This window comes from Hypanus sabinus, chromosome 5 (genome assembly GCF_030144855.1).
Source record: "Hypanus sabinus isolate sHypSab1 chromosome 5, sHypSab1.hap1, whole genome shotgun sequence".
Lineage (NCBI taxonomy): Eukaryota > Metazoa > Chordata > Chondrichthyes > Myliobatiformes > Dasyatidae > Hypanus > Hypanus sabinus.
In genome coordinates this window covers 88,881,927-88,902,326 of record NC_082710.1, presented here as the reverse complement: position 1 = coordinate 88,902,326, position 20,400 = coordinate 88,881,927, and the positions used below count along the sequence as shown (strand labels likewise).

Sequence of the window (20,400 nt, the reverse complement as noted above, 5' to 3'; positions counted from 1 at the left end):
GGATTACCATAGAATTGAACGCTGAAGAGAGAAATTGCCCTCTCATCTCTGCCCTGTTATGTTTCAGTGGTATGGTATAATGGCTCAGAGTTGTGAGCTTAAACCCTCACAGTCGATATTGAATTGTATTTCCATTAGTCCTTAAGACATAGGAGTAGAATTTGGCAATTCAACCCACTGAGGCATACTACCGTTCAATTATGCCTGGTTCATTATTCCACTCCTTCTCATTCTTCTGTCTTCTTCACATGGCCTTTGACACCATTACTAATTAAGAACCTGTCAACCTTCAATTTAAATATACCCAACGACTTGGCCTCCACCTCAGCAGTCTGTGGCAATGAGTTCCACAGATTCACCAGCCATCTGCATAAAGAGAATTCCTCCTTACTTCTGTTCTAAAGGGATGTCCTTTTTACTCTGAGGCTGTGCCCTGTGTTTCTAGACCCTCCCACTATGCTCTGCTCCCTGTTACTATTGACGGTGAAGATGCAGCTGTGGTGAGGACCTAGAAGTATTTGGGGGTACATCTGGAAGACAGACTTGAGTGGGGTACCAACACAGAGGCTGTGTACAAGAAGGGCCAGAGTCACCTCTACTTCCCGAGGGGACTGAGGTCCTTTGGGGTACACAGGCCACTGCTTCACATGTTCTACCAGTCTGTTGTCACAGACAATCTTCTATGCGGTGGTGTGCTGGGGCAATGGCATGAACATGGGTGATGCCAACAGGCTCTATAAACTGATTAGAAAGGCTGGCTCTGTTATGGGAGTCAAACTGGACACACTGGAGGCTGTGGCAGAACAAAGAACCCTACGGAAAATCCTGACAATTCTGGACAATGTTTCTCATCCTTGCATGTCACCTTGGCTGAACAGAGGAGCACTTTTAGTAATTGACTAAAACAACTGTGCTGCTCCAAAGATCGCTGCATGAGGTCATTCTTACCCTCAGCCATTAGGCTCTATAATGAGTCAACCTATAGCCGGGGAAATGATGACTCCCTCCTGTTAGACTGTTTGGGGTAACTTATTTTGTATTCTTTCTAACTTCCCTTTTAATAATTGTATATCTGTGCACTTGTAATGCTACTGTGACATTGTAATTTTCTTTGGGATCAATAAAGTACCTATCTATTGAAAATACTCTGTCTCAGCCTTTCAATATTCGATAGGTTTCAATAACATCCCCCCCCCCACCCATTTCTTCTAAATAAGCATTAAGGCCCAGAGCCATCAAATGCAACTTGTATTTCCTGGAGCACTGAGCCCTCTCCAATGTCAGCATGTGCTTTTTTCAGATATGAAGCTCAATACTGGTCAGAGTACTCTAGGTATGATATGACCAATGCCTTATTCAGCCTCAGCATTATATCCTTGCTTTTATATTCTCGCCCTCTGAAAATAAATGATAACATTGAGCTGTATTGTGATCATCAACAGTATACAGATTACAGAGGAGATGGTGCTTGCTCTCTAGAGGCAAATTAGGATGAATAACTCCGCAGGGCCTGATTAGGTGTTCCCTTGGTCCTTGTGGGAGGCTAGTGCAGAAATTACAGGACATTTAAAACATCTTTAGCCACGGGTGATGTGCTAGAACATTGGTGGGTAGCTGATATTGTCCTGTTGTTTACAAAAGGCTTTAAGAATAAGCCAGGATATTATAGGCTGGTGAGCCTGACATCAGTGGTGGGTAAGTTATTGGAAGGTTTTCTAAGGGACTGGATTTAAAAGTATTTGGATAGACAAGGACAGATTAGGGTTAGTCAACGTGGCTTTGTGTGTGGTAGGTTGTGTTTAACCAGTATTGTAGTGTTTTTCAAGGATGTTGATGAAGGGAAGGCAGTGGATGTTATGTATGGACTTTAGCAAGGCATTTGACAAGGTCTCGTATGGGATGTTGGTCAGAAAGGTTCCATCGCTTGGCATTCGTGGGAAAAGCCAGAGGATGGTACTAGCTAATTGTCTCTCTGACTGGACGCCTGTGACTAGTGGTGTGCCACAAGGATCGGTGCAGAGTCTGTTGTTGTTTGTTTTCAATATCAATGATCTAAATAATTGCTAAACTTGTCAGGAAGATTGGGAATAACAAGATTGAGGATGTAGTGGACAGTGAGGAAGACTATCAAAGCTTGCATTGGGATCTGGACCAGCTGGAAGTATAGGCTGGAAAATGGCAAATGGAATTTAATGCTGACAAGTGAGAGGTGTTGCTTAATGAGAGGACAAACCGGAGAACGGCTTACAAGTGAGTGGTGGGTCACTGAGGAGTGTGTTAGAACAGTGGGATCTTGGAATGCAGATCCATATTTTCTTGAAAGTGGTGCCCTAAAGAGAGCTTTTGGCACATTGGCCTTCATAAATCAGAGTATTGAGTACAGTTGGGATGTTGTTTTGAAGTTGTCCAAGGTGTTGGTGAGGCCTAATTTTGAGCATTGTATACAGTTTTGGTCACCTACCTACAGGAAATAATGTCAATCAGGTTGAAAAAGTTCAGGGAAAATTGACAAGGATGTTGCTGGGGCCATAGGACTTGGGTTATATGGAAAGGTTGAATAGGAATTTTATTCCCTAGAGTGTAGAATAATAAGGGAAGATTTGATAGATGTGTACAAAATTATGAAGACTACAGATAAAAGTTCAAAGCAATTTTATTATTGAAGTACATACAAGTGATCATATGCAACTCTGAGATTCATTTTCTTGTGGGCATACACAGTAATTCCAAGAAGCACAATAGGTTCAATGAAAGACCACGCCCAGCAAGATGGACAGTCAACCAATTGCAACATGCTACAGACTGCAAATACAAAAGAAAAAAAGAATCTTAATGATACATACATAAGATATATATATATATATATATCAAAAACTTGAGATGAAGAGTCCTTGAAAGTGAGTCCATAGGTTGTGAAAACAGTTAATAGATGGGGCAACTGAAATTATCCCCTCTGGTTCAAGTTGAGGGTTAATAACTGTTCCTGAACTTGTTGGTATGGGTCCTGAGGTAAATGGTAAATTCATCAGGCTTAGTGGTGTCACAACAACAATCTCTCACTCAGTGTCAGCAAGACCAAGGAGCTAATCATTGACTTCAGGAAGAGGAAACCGGGGGTCCATGAGCCAGTCCTCATCAGAGGATCAGAATTGGAGAGGGTCAGCGATTTAAAATTCCTTGATGTTATCATGTCAGAGGATCTGTCCCAGGTCCAGTGGGTAATTGCAATTACAAAGAAAGCATGGCAGTGTCTCTACTACTTTAGAAGTTTGTGGAGAATCGACATGTCACCTAAAACTGACAATTTCTATCGATGTATGGTGGAGAGTATATTGACTGGTTGCAACATGGCTTGGTATGGGAGCACCAAATGGAAAGTCTTACAAAAAGCAGTAAATGCAGCCTAGTCCATCACAGGGTAAAGCCGTCCCTCCATTGAGGACATCTACACAGAGCATTGTCACAGGAAAGCTGCATCCAACATCCAGAACCTCTCCATCCAGGCCCTGCTCTCTTCTTGCTCCGGACGTCAGAAAATGGGTATGGTTAGTATAAATGCCAGTAAGCCTTTTCCGCTGAGGCTGAGTGAGACTAGAACTAGAGATCATGGGTTAATGGTGAAATACTTAAGGAGATCATGAGGGGGAACTTCTTCAACCTGAGGGTGGTGAGAGTGTGGAATGAGCTGCCAGCGGAAGTGATGGATGTGGGTTCATTGATCTCAACATTTAAGATATATATGAATAGCTGGCTATGGTCTGGGTGTACAGGTCAATAGAACCAGACTAGATGGGTTGAAGGGCCTGTTTGTATGCTGTAGGGTTGTATGAATCTATGACTGTAGCCTTATATTTGCCTTCCTTACTACAAACCTAACCAACAGGTTAACCTTTAGAGAACCCTGCAAAGATTCCTTTTCACCCCGAGTTTGCTCCCCATATAGTCTCTGCCTTTATTCTTTCCACCAAAGTGTGCAATCAGGCGCATCTCTCTGTGGTATTCCATCTGCCCTTCTTTGCCTATTCTCCTAATCTGTCTCGGTCCTTCTGCAGACGGCCTGCTTCCTCAGCAATACCCCCCCACCCCCCGCCTGTCTTTGTATCATCCCAAATTTGGCTACAAAATCTAAAATCTGTCACCCAGATCATTAAAATATAATGTGTAAAGTAGTGGACCCAGCCCCAACCGCTGCCGAGCAGCACGAGGCACCCACAGCTAAACATTATGGCCCCCTTTATTCCCACTCTTTGTCTTCTGGCAATTAGCTCTTCTTCTTTTCGTGCTCGTATCTCTCCTGTAATAATTTCTGAAATCTGGAACACAGGCAAAACCACTGGAAGCACTTAGCTGGCTAAGCAATCTCTGCAGACGTGCAGTGGAAGGAGACTCTCCATCAGCTGAGTGGCAAGTCTCATTTAACCTGTGACTTGACCCACTACGGGGACACTGGATCTTGGGTCTCAACACTGGAGCCCCCAAAACAGAGGCGTAGGGAGTCATATCCCCAGATGGAATCCTGCAGTTTTGAGAAGGGGGTTTGTTAATTTCCATATAACCATATATAACCGTATAACAATTACAGCACGGAAACAGGCCATCTCAGCCCTTCTAGTTCGTGCCGACACTTACTCTCACCTAGTCCCTCTGGCCCGCACTCAGCCCATAACCCTCCATTCCTTTCCTGTCCATATACCTATCCAATTTTACTTTAAATGACAATACCAAACCTGCCTCTACTACTTCTACTAGAAGCTCATTCCACACAGCTACCACTCTCTGAGTAAAGAAATTTCCGCTCATATTACCTTTAAACTTTTGCCCCCTAACTCTCAACTCATGTCATGTCCTCTTGCTTGAATAACTTTCACCTCCTCCAAATAAACTGGGGACAGGTGATGATCAGAAACAGATTTACTGTCACTGAAAGGCTTGAAATTTCGGTTTTGTGGCAGCAGTACGCACTGCGCAGAATTCTGAGGCACATATAGAGAGCCAAGGTGCCTAAGACTTTTGCATAGTACTGTAGTAATATTACTTATTGCACTGCATTGCTGCCAAACAAAAAAAGAATCAAGTTTTATGATACCTGAGCAATGATAAATCTGATTCTGGTATGAGTCTATTGAGAGTGAGAGTGGGTTAGGGGTTAGGGAGAGGGGAATCATGGCTGGGAAAAGGGCAAGGGAGAGAGGAGGTACTGAGAAGCACCAGAGATACTTTCTGTAATGATCAATAAGCTGATGGTTTGGAATCAAAGAACCTTGCCCGGTGTCTGCATCCACACCACCCCCTGCCCCTGGCACACCTTCTCTGCCACCTGTCCCACAGACCCCGTCACCATTCCTAAGATCCAGTATCCAGTGAGCAGCAGTCCTATGGGTGAATGCATCTTGCTAATGACAGAGGTCAGAGAGGATTGCCCAGACTGACTCAAGCAAGCAGGAAGTCAACATTAACTCAAATAATCACATTTTACAACAACAATGTGCAGAAGAGCATCTCTGAATGCACAACATGTAGATGGTCCACAGCAACAAATTGATCGAGTAATATTTATGAGGTGCCTATAGTAATAAATATTATTCAATAAATCAGCCTGATTGGATGTGGCACAGACTAGATGGACCAAATGGCCTAAATCTACTCCTATGCCTCAATAGGTACATTTAATATCAGAGAAATGTACATGCTGAAATTCTTTTTCTTCGCAAACATCCACAAAAACACGAAGAGTGCCCCAAAGAATGAATGGCAGTTAAACGTTAGAACCCCAAAGTCCCCCCAGCTCCCCCTCCCACACACAAACAGCAACAAGGCAACTAACCCCTCCCTCCAACCAGCAAAAAAGCATCAGCACCCTCTACCGAGCACTCAAGCATGCAGCAACGTGTCAATAAAGACACAGACTTGCAGTACCCCAAACATTACTGGTTCACCCGGTAATTCGACATACCACACGATCTCTCTCCCTAGCAAAGGAAAAAGAGGTGTCCCCATTTCACAGCAGGAAGGGAGACATAACAAACAGCTTGCTGATTTATGATGTTGAAAGTGTGTTGTGCTGCTTTTTCCAAGCTCTTCATCTGGAGAGTCTGCCCTGGAAAGGCTCAGGTCTCTGGACACACAACCCACGGCAACTAACCAGCTGCTCCCGATGTTCCCTGTTCTCCCGTGACACCTCAGTCAGGGGCACCGGCCTAGAATCAGCCTAACTCCAGAGCCACAAAAGTCCGGTACCCGCAGGTTTTCCTGGCCATGTCCTTGGACGAAGTGGCGAATCATGACGCCCTGAGAGCAGGTCCCATTCCCACAAAGAAATGAGGTCAGAATGTAACTCCAGGTCAGGGTCTTCAAAAGATCCTTGAAAAGGGAAAAAGAAGAGAAATCAAAGATAGACATAGAGCTTGTGAAGATGCAAACAAAGGAGTCGCCTCTTAATGGTTTTCTTCCAAAGTCCCAAAGCTGCACAAGTAGGTTAGTTAATTGACTAGAGTGTGAAGCTGAGTGGGGCTGTCTGACAGGACACGGAGAGTATAAAATGGGATGAATGGAGAGTTGATGTAAATGGATGGCTGGTGCAGACTCAGTGGCCGAAGGACCTGTTTCCATGCAGTGCATCCCCATGAATCTGACAACTACAAATGCAGAAAACAAATCCCGAGCTCTTGTCCATTAGTCATTTAATGGGGAGTTGGAATGAATGTGGCGTGATTCTGCACTCACCTGTTTCAACTGTAGTTTGAGGGGCAACTGGTTCTCAGAACCACCCTTTATTTTCTTCAACACCCTGGAAGTGTAATACTACACTATAAAGAATAAGAACAGGGAAATGGATCAAAGGCAGATGGCTCAGGACTGGAAAGACCAGCAGCTCATCCACTGTATAAACATTTTCTTTTCCTGCAGCTTCTAGGGTTGAAAATGTTTCAGCTTCATACAAACATATACCATTTGAGTGAATTTGTCATTTTTATGTTTATAGTACAGCTTCTAGCGATTATTTCAGAAAGAACATTTGTTTATTCTCCTTGACTTGTCATAATAGCAAACTGGGGAAGGAAAATGCTATTAAATCAAATGAATATGTGGCTTGCAATCTGTTGGGCAGGTCATACATGTTGTAAAAATGTTCTCAGTTTTACAAGATGTATATAAACACCGGAAAATGCTATAAATGTAAAAGACACCACTGATCATAGTGGAGAATATTCTTACTGCTTGCATCACAACCTGCTATGGAAACATCAATACCCATGAATGGAAAAGTGCTGGATCACCACAGGCAAAGTCCGTCCTGCCGTTGAGTAGATTTGCATGGAACGTCGTCACAAGAAAGCAGCAGCATCATCATCATCAAAGTCCATGCTCTTTTCTCACTACTATGATCAGGCAGGAGGTACAAAAGCCTTAGGTGCCACACCACCAGGTTCAGGAAGAGTATTACCCTACAACCATCAGGCTCCTGAGCCAGCGTGGACAACTTCCTTCACTAACCCTCTCAACTAATTGGAAGAACTACAGACTCACTTTACACCTCATGTTCTCAGTATTATTTATTTTTTATTTGCAGTTTTTTCTGCACATTGTCAGTCTTTGCCTGTTTGTGAATAGTTTTTTGTAAATTCTATTGTATTAATTTTTATTAGTAAATGCCTGTAAAAGTGAATCTTGAAGTAGTACTGAATATGGTAATATATACATACCTTTACTTTAAACTTTGAACCTTGAACTCAAAACAAAATAATTATTTGTTTCATTTGAGATAAAGATATCAATGTCAAGGTCACTATTTAAAACTCCCCTCATTACCCCCCCCCCCCAAGACCTGCCCATTGAGCTAATGATCTGATAAAGAAGTATATGGCTCCAGGAAGGGCAGGACTGGCAGCTTAATGCTCCAGGGTGTAGATGTTACAGACATGACAGAGGCAGAGGGATGAAGGGTGGTGGGGGGGGGGGGGGTGGCATTGCTAGTCAGGGAAAATGTTACAGCAGTGCTCAGGCAGGACAGATTAGAAGGCTTGTCTACTGAGGGTATATGGGTGGAGCTGAGAATCAGGAAAGGTAGGACCACATGAATGGGGTTGTATTATAGACCACCCAATAGTCAACGAGAATTGAAGGAGCAAATCTGCAGAAAGATAGCAGACAACTGCAGGAAACATAAAGTTGTGATTGTAGGAGATTTTAATTTTCCACACATTGATTGGGACTCCCATACTGTTAAAGGTCTAGATAGGTTAGAGTTTGTAAAATGTGTTCAGGGAAGTTTTCTAAATCAATATACAGAGATGCCCACTAGAGAGGATGCAATATTAGATCTCCTATTAGGAAACGAATTAGGGCAGGTGACGAAGTGTGTGTAGGGGAACACTTTGGTTCCAGTGATCATAACACCATTAGTTTCAACTTGATCATGGATAAAGATAGATCTGGTCCTCGGGTTGAGGTTCTAAACTGGAAAAAGGCCAAATTTGAAGAAATTAGAAAGGATCTAAAAAGCATGGATTGGGGCAGGTTGTTCTCTGGCAAGGATGCCGTTGGTAAGTGGGAGGCCTTCAAAGGAGAAATTTTGAGAGTGCAGAGTTTGTATGTTCCTGTCATGGTTAAAGGCAAAGTGAATAAGAATAAGGAACCTTGGTTCTCTAGGGATATTGGAACTCTGATAAAGAAGAGAGATGTATGACATATATAGGGAGCAAATAAGGTACTTGAGTATAAAAAGTGCAAAAAAATACTTGAGAAAGAAATCAGGAGGGCTAAAAGAAGACATGAGGTAGCTTTGGCTGTCAAGGTGAAGGATAATCCAAAGAGCTTCTACAGGTATATTAAGAGCAAAAGAATAGTAAGCGATAAAATTGGTCCTCTTGAAGATCAGAGTAGTTGGCTAAGTATGGAACCAAAAGAAATGGGGGAGATCTTAGTGGGTTTTTGCATCTGTATTTACTAAGGAAACTAGCATGGAGTCAATGGAAATAAGGCAAACAAGTAGTGAGGTCATGGAACCTATACAGATTGAAGAGGAGGAGGTGCTTGCTATCTTGAGGCAAATCAGAGTAGATAAATCCCCAGGACCTGACAGGGTATTCCCTCGGACCTTGAAGGAGATGAGTGTTGAAATTGCAGGGGCCCTGGCAGAAATATTTAAAATGTCGGTATCCATGGGTGAGGTGCCAGAGTTTGGAGGATAGCTCATGTCCCTCTGCAGTCAAGGGGGGTGGATGTCGGGGAGGAACTGCGGGAAACAAAGGGTCGGCAAGCCCAGCACTGTGCCCCCGAATCCTCCAAGATCATCTTCCGATCGAGGGTCCGAACCGTGGAGCAGGACGAGACGTGCTCACGATGCTTCTTCCAAAAGGAGCACAGGGGGAGCTCTGAGATCCACAACCTTAAGGAAGAGGACGGCTCAGTTGCGTACTTGCACACAGACATACTGAGAATTTGCAGGTCCTTCTATGCTGGTCTGTATGGAGAAAAGGCCACAGACTCCACAGCCTCCCACAGCTTCCTGTCGTCTATCACGCAGGTCTTAGACGACGGCAAGTGGGCGAGTCTTGATCAGCCACTGACCCTGGACGAGTTGACTGGTTCCCTCCATTTCTTTGGGTCGGGTAAGACTCCCGGAGGCAACGGGAGAGTCTAGATCAGCCACTGACCCTGGACGAGCCGACTGGCTCCGTCCGTTCCTTTGGGTCGGGTAAGACTCCCGGAGGCGACGGGAGAGTCTGGATCAGCCACTGACCCTGGACGAGCCGACTGGCTCCGTCCGTTCCTTTGGGTCGGGTAAGACTCCCGGAGGCGAAGGGAGAGTCTAGATCAGCCACTGACCCTGGACGAGCCGACTGGCTCCCTCCGTTCCTTTGGGTCGGGTAAGACTCCCGGAGGCGACGGGAGAGTCTGGATCAGCCACTGACCCTGGACGAGCTGACTGGCTCCGTCCATTCCTTTGGGTCGGGTAAGACTCCCGGAGGCAACGGCTTTCCGGTCGAGTTGTATTCGGCTCTGTGGAACCGGGTGGGCCCCATCCTGCTGGAAGTGTACAACGCTACGCTCCTGGCGGGCAGCATGTCAGAATCCACGTGAAAGGGCATCATCACCCTCATCTACAAGCAGAAGGGGGAGAGGGAAGACATTAGAAATTGGAGGCCCATCTCACTCCTGAATGTGGACTACATGATCCTGTCCAAGGCTATCGCCAACAGGGTCACGTCTGCACTGGAGCAGGTGATCCACCCAGACCAAACCTGTGCTGTACCGGCCAGGAAGATCTCAGACAGCCTCGTGTTGCTGAGGGACACCATTGCCTACGTGCAGGACGGGGGGGGGGGGGGGGGGTGGATGCCTGCCTGGTCAGTTTGCACCAGGAGAAAGCCTTCGATAGGATATCGCACACGTACATGGCGAATGTACTCTCCAAAATGGGATTTGGGGAGGGAATCCGGAATTGGATCAAACTGCTCTACACAGACATCTGTAGCGCAGTCCAGGTCAATGGGTGGGAAACAGACAGCTTCCCCATCAGGTCTGGAGTCAGGCAGGGCTGCCCTCTCTCCCCTGTCTTGTTCGTGTGCTGCATAGAACCCTTTGCCGAAGCCATCAGGAGGGATGAGGGCATAGGAGGGGTGACGCTGCCAGGCAGTGGAGGGACACAAGTCAAAACCTCCCTGTACATGGACAACGTCATCGTCTTCTGCTCTGATCCGAGGTCAGTTTGCAGGCTGATCTGCATCTGCGAACAGTTCGAGCAGGCGTCGGGGGCCAGGGTCAACCACACGAAGAGTGAAGCCATGCTCTTCGGCAACTGGCCCGACTGATCCAGCGTCCCCTTCACCATCAGGTCTGATCACATGAAGGTGTTGGGGATCTGGTTCGGAGGGGCCGAGGCGTGCAACAAGAACTGGCAGGAGCGGACTGCCAAGGTCAAAAAGAAACTGGGACTGTGGGGAGGGCCTCCCTATCGATAGTGGGCAAGAACCTGGTCATCAGGTGTGAGGTGCTCTCAGGGCTGCTGTACTTGGCGCAGGTGTGGCCAGTCCCCCGCTCCGTCAGCTCAGAAATCACCCGAGCCGTCTTCAGATTCGTCTGGAGATCCAAGATGGAGCGGGTCAGATGGACCACCATGCACAAGTCCCTGGACAATGGGGGCAAAAACGTCCCCAATGTCACCCTCACCCTGATGGCCAGCTTCGTGTGTGGCTGCTTCAGGATGTGTGTGGATCCCAGGTACGTGGGCACCAAGTACCACTATGTGCCCAGGTTCTACCCATCGCCCTGGCTATGAAGGATGGGTCTGGCCCCTTTACCTCGCAACACCCCTGTCAGCTGGTCGTTGCCGTCATACCTGTCCTTCATAGAGAAGTTCGTTCAGGTTTCGTTCAGGGCCATCAGGCAGTGGTCAGCACGTAAGGTCCTGCAGGCACTGCAGGAGAGTGACGTGATGGACACAGTGGGGTGGTTCCCTGAGCAGACCGTCCAGTTCATCTGGAAAAATGCCTCATTGCCAGACCTCACCAACAGGCACCAAGACCTCACCTGCCTGGCGGTGAGAGGGGCCCTCCCAGTCCGATCCCTCCTGTACGCCTAGAACGTCGTCTCCACATCCCTTTGCCCACAGGAGGACTGCAGTGAAGAGGAGTCGGTGACCCACCTCTTTGCACACTGTGGGTTCACGAAGGTGTAGAGGAGGATGGAAGGGACAGTGTCGAGGTTCATCCCCAGCAGCTGTGTATCAGAGGACTCTCTGATCTACGGGCTGTTCCCGGGGACGCACACCGAGACCAACATCCAGTGCTGCCGGCAGATCATCAACTCGGTGAAAGACGCTCTTTGGTCGGCCCGGAACTTGACGGTCTACCAGCACATGGAGATGTCCGTGAGGGAATGCTGCTGACTGGCACATTCTCGGCTGCAGGAGAACGTGCTGAGGGACTCACTCAAACTTGGTGCAGCCACTGCAAGGGCCCAATGGGGAAGGACCCCAGTCTAGGGTTCTTCTCCCGCGGGAGTTGGGGGGTAGGGAGCGGGGTGTATACCCCTGAACAAGTGTATGTAAATATGGAATAACAGAGTGCCACCTGGGTGGCAAAAGTGTGGGAATGTAAAGACTGTAATGGAAACATTTGTAAAGGACTGAGAGTTATTGAATGGTTTATTGTACATAATTTGATTTTTGAATAAAGTATATTTAGTTTAATAAAAAAAGTTCTGTTGTTTAAAAAAAGCTCTAAAAGTAATGCGGGAAATTATAGGCTGGTAAATTTGATGTCGGTAGTAGGTAAATTATTGGATGGAGTACTAAGAGACAGGATCTAAAAGTATTTGGATAGACACAGACTTATTAGAGAGAGTGAAAGCAGCTTTGTGCGTGGTAGGTCACGTTTAACAAATCTATTAGAGTTTTTCGAGGAGGTTACAAGAAAAGTGGATGAAGAGAAGGCAGTGGACGTTGTCTACATTGACTTCAGTAAGGCCTTTGACAAGGTCCCACATGGGAGGTTAGTTAGGAAGATTCAGTTGCTAGGTATACATGGTGAGGTAGTAAATTGGATTAGACATTGGCTCAATGGGAAAAGCCAGAGAGTGGTAGTGGAGGATTGCTTCTCTGAGTGGAGGCCTGTGACTAGTGGTGTGCCACAGGGATCAGTGCTGGGTTCATTGTTATTTGTCATCTATATCAATGATCTGGATGATAATATGGTAAATTGGATCAGCAAATTTGCTGATGATACAAAGTTTGGAGGTGTAGTGGACAGTGAGGAAGGTTTTCAAAGCTTGCAGAGGGATCTGGACCAGCTGGAAAAATGGGCTGAAAAATGGCAGATGGAGTACAGACAAGTGTGAGGTATTACACTTTGGAAGGAAAATCCAAGGTAGAACATATAAGGTAAATGGTAGGGCACTGAGGAGTGCATTAGAACAGAGAGATCTGGGAATACGGATACAAAATTCCCTAAAAGTGGCTTCACAGGTAGATAGGATTGTAAAGAGAGATTTTGGTACTTTGGACTTTATAAATCAAAGTATTGAGTATAAGAGTTGGAATGTTATGGTGAGGTTGTATAAAGCATTGGTGAGGCGGAATTTGGAGTATTGTGTGCAGTTTTGGTCACTGAATTACAGGAAGGATATTAATAAGGTTGAAAGAGTGCAGAGAAGGTTTACAAGGATGTTGCCGGGACTTGAGAAGCTGAATTACAGAGAATGGTTGAATAAATTAGGACTTTATTCCCTGGAGCATAGAAGAATGAGGGGAGACTTGATAGAGGTATATAAAATTATGATGGATATAGATAGAGTGAATGCAAGCAGGCTTTTTCCACTGAGGCTAGGGGGGAAAAAAAAACAAAGGACATGGGTTAAGGGTGAAGGGGGAAAGTTTAAAGAGAACATTAGTGGGGGCTTCTTCACACAGAGAGTGGTGGGAGTGAGGAATGAGCTGCCAGATGAAGTTGTAAATGCGAGTTCACTTTTAACATTTAAGAAAAACTTGGACAGGTACATGGATGAGAGGGGTTTGGAGGGATATGGTCCAGGTGCAGGTCAGTGGGACTAGGCAGAGAAATGGTTCGGCACAGCTGAGAAGGGTCAAAAGGCCTGTTTCTGTGCTGTACTGATCTATATTGGTTCTGTAATGGTTCTATATTGACCCATCTGTGTGAGGCAAGACAGATAAATGTATAATAGGGAGCTCATTGAGGATGACTCTAATGCTAATCCCATATTTTAATTTTCTACAGATTCTCAAAAACCACCCTTCATTGTACTCTGCCACTCACCTGTTTACAGGGGCAATTTACACTGTGACTTTTAAAGACCTTAAGTCATCAGAGCAGAATTAGGCCAATTGTTTAGGGAGAGCAAAACTTGCCAGAATCAAACACAGAATTATTAGCCTCAAAAAGCTAATTGTGTGCTTCCAACAAGACGTTTCACCTAGTTGAAATTCATATGGAAATTCATATTCCATCTGCTCGTGCGACCCATATCCTTCTCAATTGTTAAAAAAATAAAAGATCCTCAATATCTATTCCCAAAGCCAAACATACATTTAACCTTCAAATTCTTGTAGCAGGATGGGAAAGAGATAAAGACTATGTACGTTGGTAATAAATGATAGATGTTTATGGGCCGTAAGACATAGGAATATAAATTGGGGGATTGCTGGCAGCTCTTCTCAAAGGGCTGGAAGGCTTATTCAGCACCGTTTCTACAAATAAATAAATAAATAAATAAATAGATAGATAAATAAACAAACAAACAAACAAACGAATGAATAAATAAATAAATAAATAAATAGATGCATGCATACATACATACATAGTCGACTTAGCTTGTCGAGACTGCTCCTCCAATCCATCTTGGTTGATTTATTTTCCCTCCCAACCCCATTCTCCTGCCTTCTCCCTCTAACCTTTGACATCCCTACTAATCAAAAATCGATTAATTTCTCCTTTAAATATATGCAATGATTTGACCAGTTAATCTGCTAACCTGCTTGTTTTTTTGCTATGTGGGAGGAAATGTACGTATTCACAGGGAGGGTGTGCAAAGTCCATGCAGGCAGCACCTGACGTCAAGATTGAACCCAGAGTGCAAGCCATTTTATGAACTCCATCGCCAGTTTCTTGTCTATGTGACTTGATGTGAAGCTGACAGGTGAGAGTGGCCCTGTTCCTTTATCATGCTAATATCTTCAAAGAATAGGTGGAGTAGACTATAGTCAGTTTAGAATGGTGTGAGGTGACCTTTTCTACTGTTTTTGCATCCACTGCTTGCCGCAGATGCCCTCTTCACCATGCATTCCTGTGTTTTTGAAGGGGCTGAAGAACCGTGGGTTGAAAGCAATGGAAAGATGGAACAAATAAACCTTAACCCACCAACCAAGTGATTCAAGCCAGCAATCTGTGGCTTGTTCAATTATATGCCACTTCAGAAAAATGCCTGTTGAGTTCAGAATAGGTGTAATATGTAGCAAGTGACATAGCAGGCAGTCCTACTGTGTCACTGCTCCAGGGTTCTGGGTTTAGTCCTGACCTTGGAATTATTGGGTGTTCCATTTTCTTCCTAGATTTCAGAGGTAGGTAATAAGCTACTCTACATAATCCTGGCTAATTAATTGGCTACTGTATATAAACCAGACTTTAAATGGTTAACAAATCATTGTTGATGGGTGTGTGAAAGTGAATAACCTCAGTCACAAAGAAATAAAGGGAGGATAATTTAACCTGTGTGATTACTCAGTGCTATGCATCTGATGGGCTGAATGGCCTCATTCAGTGCTATTCTAATAAATTACATCTCCACCAGGGTCCAAGTGCCACAAAAGTTGCAAACCAGTCCTTAAGAAGGATGAAGTGGCAACTCTGCCAATCTGTGCTTTGTTTCAATCTTAGTTCATTATTACCTTAATACGTATTTAACTCCCTAAACTGACACCATCACTGGGAACCTTTTATGACAAGCCTTGGTCTCAACACAGAATTCAGCAGGCTCAGAATCAAGTGTATCACTACTGACATAGACTGGGAAAATTGTTGTTCTCTAGCATCAGTAGAGTGCCAGAGATGACCATCACCGCAGGTTACAAAAGGGCAAATGGTGCCGGAGAAGAATAGCAAGGTAGTGCTCATGGACTCATGGACAGTTCAGCAATCCGATGTTGGAAGCATAGAAGCTGTCCCAAAAAACGTGCATTTCGCTCCTCCCTGATGGCAGTAATGAGTAGAGGCCGTGTCCTGGATGGAGAGGTGAGGGTCCTTAATGATGGATGCTGCCTTAAGGCATTGCCTTTTGCTCTCCTCAGCAGTAGGGAGGATTGTGCTCATGATGGAGCTGGCTGAGTCTGCAATCCTTTGTAACATTTTTCAGTCTGAGCATTGTAGCTTCCATACCAGACGGCAATGCGAACAATCAAACTGCTCTCATAATACGTCTGTAGAAATTTGTTGCAGTCTTTGGTGACATACTAACAGATCTCCCCAAACGCCAAATGAAACAAAGCTGCTGATGTGCCTGCCTCATGATGAGATCAATGTGTTGGGCCCAGGACAGATCCGCTGAGATTTTGATACCCAGGAACTTGAAGCTTCTCACCCTACCAAATGCTGACCCCTCAATGAGAACTGGTGTGTGTTCTTCTAACTTCATGCTCCTCAAGTCCACAACCAAATCCTTGGTCTTGCTGACATGGAGTGAGAAGGTATTTGATGGAAGCCATTTAAGCAGCTGATCTACCTTGCTCCCCTACTCCTTGTTGCCATTCTAATCTTCCTTTTCTAAATCTGTATTTCCAAAATTCATGTCTTTATCCTTCTCTCTACAATAAATAAAAAAGCAATAGATATCAAGAACATGAGATGAAGAATCCTTGAAAGTAAGTCAATAGGTTGGGAGAACAGATCAGTGATTGGGCAAGTGTTATTCCATTTGGTTCAAGATGGTTGAAGTGTATTAACTTTTCCTGAATCTGGTGATGTGAGTCCTGAAACGCCTGTACCACCTTCCTGAGGCAGCAGTGAGAAGAGATCATGGGTAGTTGGGATCCCTGACGATGGACGCTGCTTTCCTGTGAAAATGCTCCATGTAGATGTGCTGAATGGTGGACAAGGCTTTACCTATATTGGAATGGCCAAATCCATTACATCTGTAGGATATTCTGTATTCATAAGTGTGCAGCAGGTAGAGCACAGGGCTAAGCTCACAGCCTTATGGTACACCGGTGCTGATGGAGATTGTGATGTTGTTTTTAATTCAAACTCACTAGGGTCTGCAAGTGAAGAAACTGAGGATCCAATTGCACAAGGAGGTATTGAGGCCAAGGTCATGAACCTTTTATATTAGTTGTGAGGGGTTGATAGTATTGAATGCTGAACTGTCATCGATAAAGAACATTCTGATATATGCACCCTTGCTGTCCAGATATTCTAGGGTTGAGTGAAGAACAATGAAATAGCATCCATTGTGAACCTATTGTTCTGGTCGGCAAATTGGAGTGGATCCAAGCTTCTTAGGCAGCAGTTCATGTGTTTCATCACCAACCTCTCAAAACACTTCATCACTGTGGACATAAGTGCTACTAGATGATAGTCATTGAGGCAGGTTACCACAATCTTGTTAGACATCGGTATAATTGAAGTCTGTTTGAAGTTGTTCCTGTGATGAAGCTCACTGAGTTTACAACCCTCTTCAGCTTTTGCTAAGGTGTAACGAAAGGGCCCTGGTGACTTTCTCTTTAACTTTGTACTTGTTTCTATATTAACTTTCCCCATTCATAATGAAAGTCATTGCTCTGATATACTAACACTGTTTCTTCGTCTATAGACATTGTCTAACCCGATGAGTATTCTCAGCACGTTGCATTATGATTATAAAAATGCAACTGTTTAAATGATTCTAACTCTGTACCTTTCACAAGGGAATCAATCACACAAGTGCCACTTATAATGTGTTAAGTTTTCTGCATGGTTCAGGTTGGTCAATAGGTTCTTCAATAAATTTTCTCTGGTAATTTTTCTGAGATTGTTCCTTTAAGTTGATAATTGGACACAGCAAAGGCAGTGATGTAAAGAGACTGAGGAATGCACGACTGCAAATTCACAAGTTGCTATTCAACCTGATGGTTACTGAATATCGGCTGGTGTCTAACCATCTGGAGCAGAAAACTAAGTTGAGTTTATTGTCATATGCAGAATACAATAAAAAGCTTAATGCATATCCCGTCTAGGTAGCCTCCAACATGTCAGCATGAGCACTGATACCTCTAACTTTCAGTGATTTCTTCCCCATGCTTCTTCTTTCTTTTTCTATTCTCCATTCTGGCTCCCCTCTTAACCTTTCCCTTCTCCTCACCTGCCCATCATCTCCCTCTGGTGCCCCTCCTTCTTCCCCATCTCCATGGCCCACTCTCCTCTCTCATCAGGGCCCTTCTTCAGCCCTTTGCCTCTTCACCTCTCATCACCTCTCAGCTTCTCACTTCATCCTCCCTCCCCCATCCAGCCATCTTCCTACCTTCCTCCTCACCTGGTCTCACCTGTCGCTTGACAGAATGTACTCCTTTTCCTCCCTCATCTTCTTATTCTGACTTTTCCCCTCTTTCTTTCCAGTCCCAATGAAGGGTTTCAGTCCAAAACATCAACTGTTTATTCCTCACCATAGAAGCTGCCTGACTAACTGAATTCTTCCAGCATTGTCTGTGTGTTGCTCTGGATTACCACCATCTACAGAATTTCCTGTGTTTATTAAAATAAAACGTAACTACAGTTGCATCATAGGAGCATATCATCAGAGATGCAATGTTCACAAGAAAAAAAACATGCACGAATAAACACAATTAGAACAAAATGTCCATTGAAGTGCAATGTGGTCATAATCTTGCCAAGGTTGTGCAAGTTTATTTTAATGGACCACACAACTTGCTCCATCCTCAGGCAATTTCTCTCAGACAGTTGAATGCTCTTTTGTGGCACAAACTGTGCAGCAGCTAATCCAATCTGAAAATGTAGACAGACAACTTCCCTCCTCTCTCCTTAAATGTATGCCTAAGCTTTAACCTGAGATAGAATGCACTTCCAAATGCATCTTCCACAACTTGCAGATAATTAGCTACGTGGCTCATGGATTTTCTGCCTTGAGGAACCCCACTATATCAGCTACCAGGCCCTTTAAGCTCTCTAAAAGTCTCTATTTTCTCATTCTATCTGAGCACTGCCACTCATCCAGTAACTGTGATGCTTTCTCAGCCCAACCCTCATATTCTTCTTCCCCATCGGATGTGAGCTTGACCCCGGAGAATACTCCCAGTCTACAATAATTTTGGCCCTCCGTAGATATACTTCTGCTTTTATCAACCAGTGACGTAATAACCAAAATGAGCTCAGAATTTAAGTCAACAGCTGAAGGACTCAGTAGACCTTTCACATCAGACAACTCCTTTTCCTCACTCTGCAGAAATGAGAGCAGCTTTTCTTGGAAGTCTCTGCCCTCAGCTATGGCAAACTCAACTTTCAGTTCAGCACCCTCGTCTGTACTCTCCCCATCTCGGAAAGTACGGACAGCCCATGGTCCTGCCTCTCTGGGGCCCCAATAGTATCGGGCAGATCCACCGCCATTACATAATCAAGAGTCTGAACTCAAACAAGATCTTTGCCCGTCATTTCAACAAACCTCTGCTCCATGATTGTAACTGTTCCTAATGCTTTAATGGTATTTAAAGTCCTCGCCAACAATTCAGCTGAGCTATGAATATCCACTCCACTCAATACACAAGCATTAGTTACAGGTAATCCCATTTATTCACAGCACTGTTCCACCTCTGATGTGTCCATAACCACTTATTTATCACTTTACTGGACAATAGTTTAACACAGGTTTAAACACACAACCCACTGCTCAGGGCAATCACACAGCATCCAGCGAGATCAATCCGGGACAGTGCTCCCACATTGGAGCCACTTCTTCTCCGTCGTTACAGGAAACCCGGCTCGTTAGCTCCTCGCTGGCAGCCACCAGATTCCGTGGTGATAAACACATCTTTCTCCGGTTTGATCCATCCGAGGTTTGTACAACTTAGGCCCTGCCAGACCGGTGAGGTTAGTTTGTGTGAAGGCTGTGTGATTTACTGCCCCGGCAAGAAATAACAGATCATACACTGCATACAATTTGTAAAGAAATACATTTAAGAATGTTAATTTAAGCAAATAATTATTAAATGAAAGAAAGAAAAAGCAAAATGGGCCCATTATTCTTAAACAGTCAAAGGTGCACTTAAGTTGGAGCTGCTTTTGAACATCTGCCACTCAGACATTAGGCCCTCGCTCTGTGTGAAACCACACACCAATTTCTGACCTTGGCTCAAAATCCATCTCGAACAAACGGGTCTCCCACGGGAGCACTGGTTCTTCCTTCCTGAAGCGATTCAGCACAACGCACCTTGTGCAACAGGGACAGCAACCTCAGCCATCTGTCTTCCTCTAGCTCCTGTTAACAAAGACCTTCAACCTGGCGTTCTCCAGAACCTTCGCCCCATTCCACTATCTTGATTGGTTTACTGCACATTCCTAAGTGGAATAACAAGCTTGTTATCTCAGCTCAAACCCAAACAAGCTGAAAGCAGAACAGACTGTTCTTGCAGAACTGCAAAAATTAAATACCCACAGCACAGCAGTAAAAATCTTAACCAAGGTGTTACATAACTCAGTGATTGAACTAAGTTGACCTAAGCAAAGAAAATCCAAAGGTTCTCCACCCTCTGAGTAAAGTAACTTCTCTTTGCCTTGATTTAAACAACCTAACTTTGATTTGTCGTAACAAGACACTGCAAATGCGATAATGAAGTAATGAACGGGATTCTGCAGGAACTCAGTGATTCAGGCAGTGTCTGTGTTGGGGAAATGGATAGTTGAT

General features: G+C 44.6%; 1 long non-coding RNA gene across 1 annotated transcript; it reads right to left on the bottom strand.

Annotated features, from left to right (window-relative positions):
- Positions 1 to 2,637: 2,637 nt before the first annotated feature.
- Positions 2,638 to 20,003, bottom strand: LOC132394277 (uncharacterized). The gene is made up of 2 exons (XR_009512257.1): positions 19,843 to 20,003; positions 2,638 to 6,360 (listed from the first exon to the last, which is right to left on the bottom strand). It is a non-coding gene; the product is annotated as an uncharacterized LOC132394277 (long non-coding RNA).
- Positions 20,004 to 20,400: the final 397 nt, after the last annotated feature.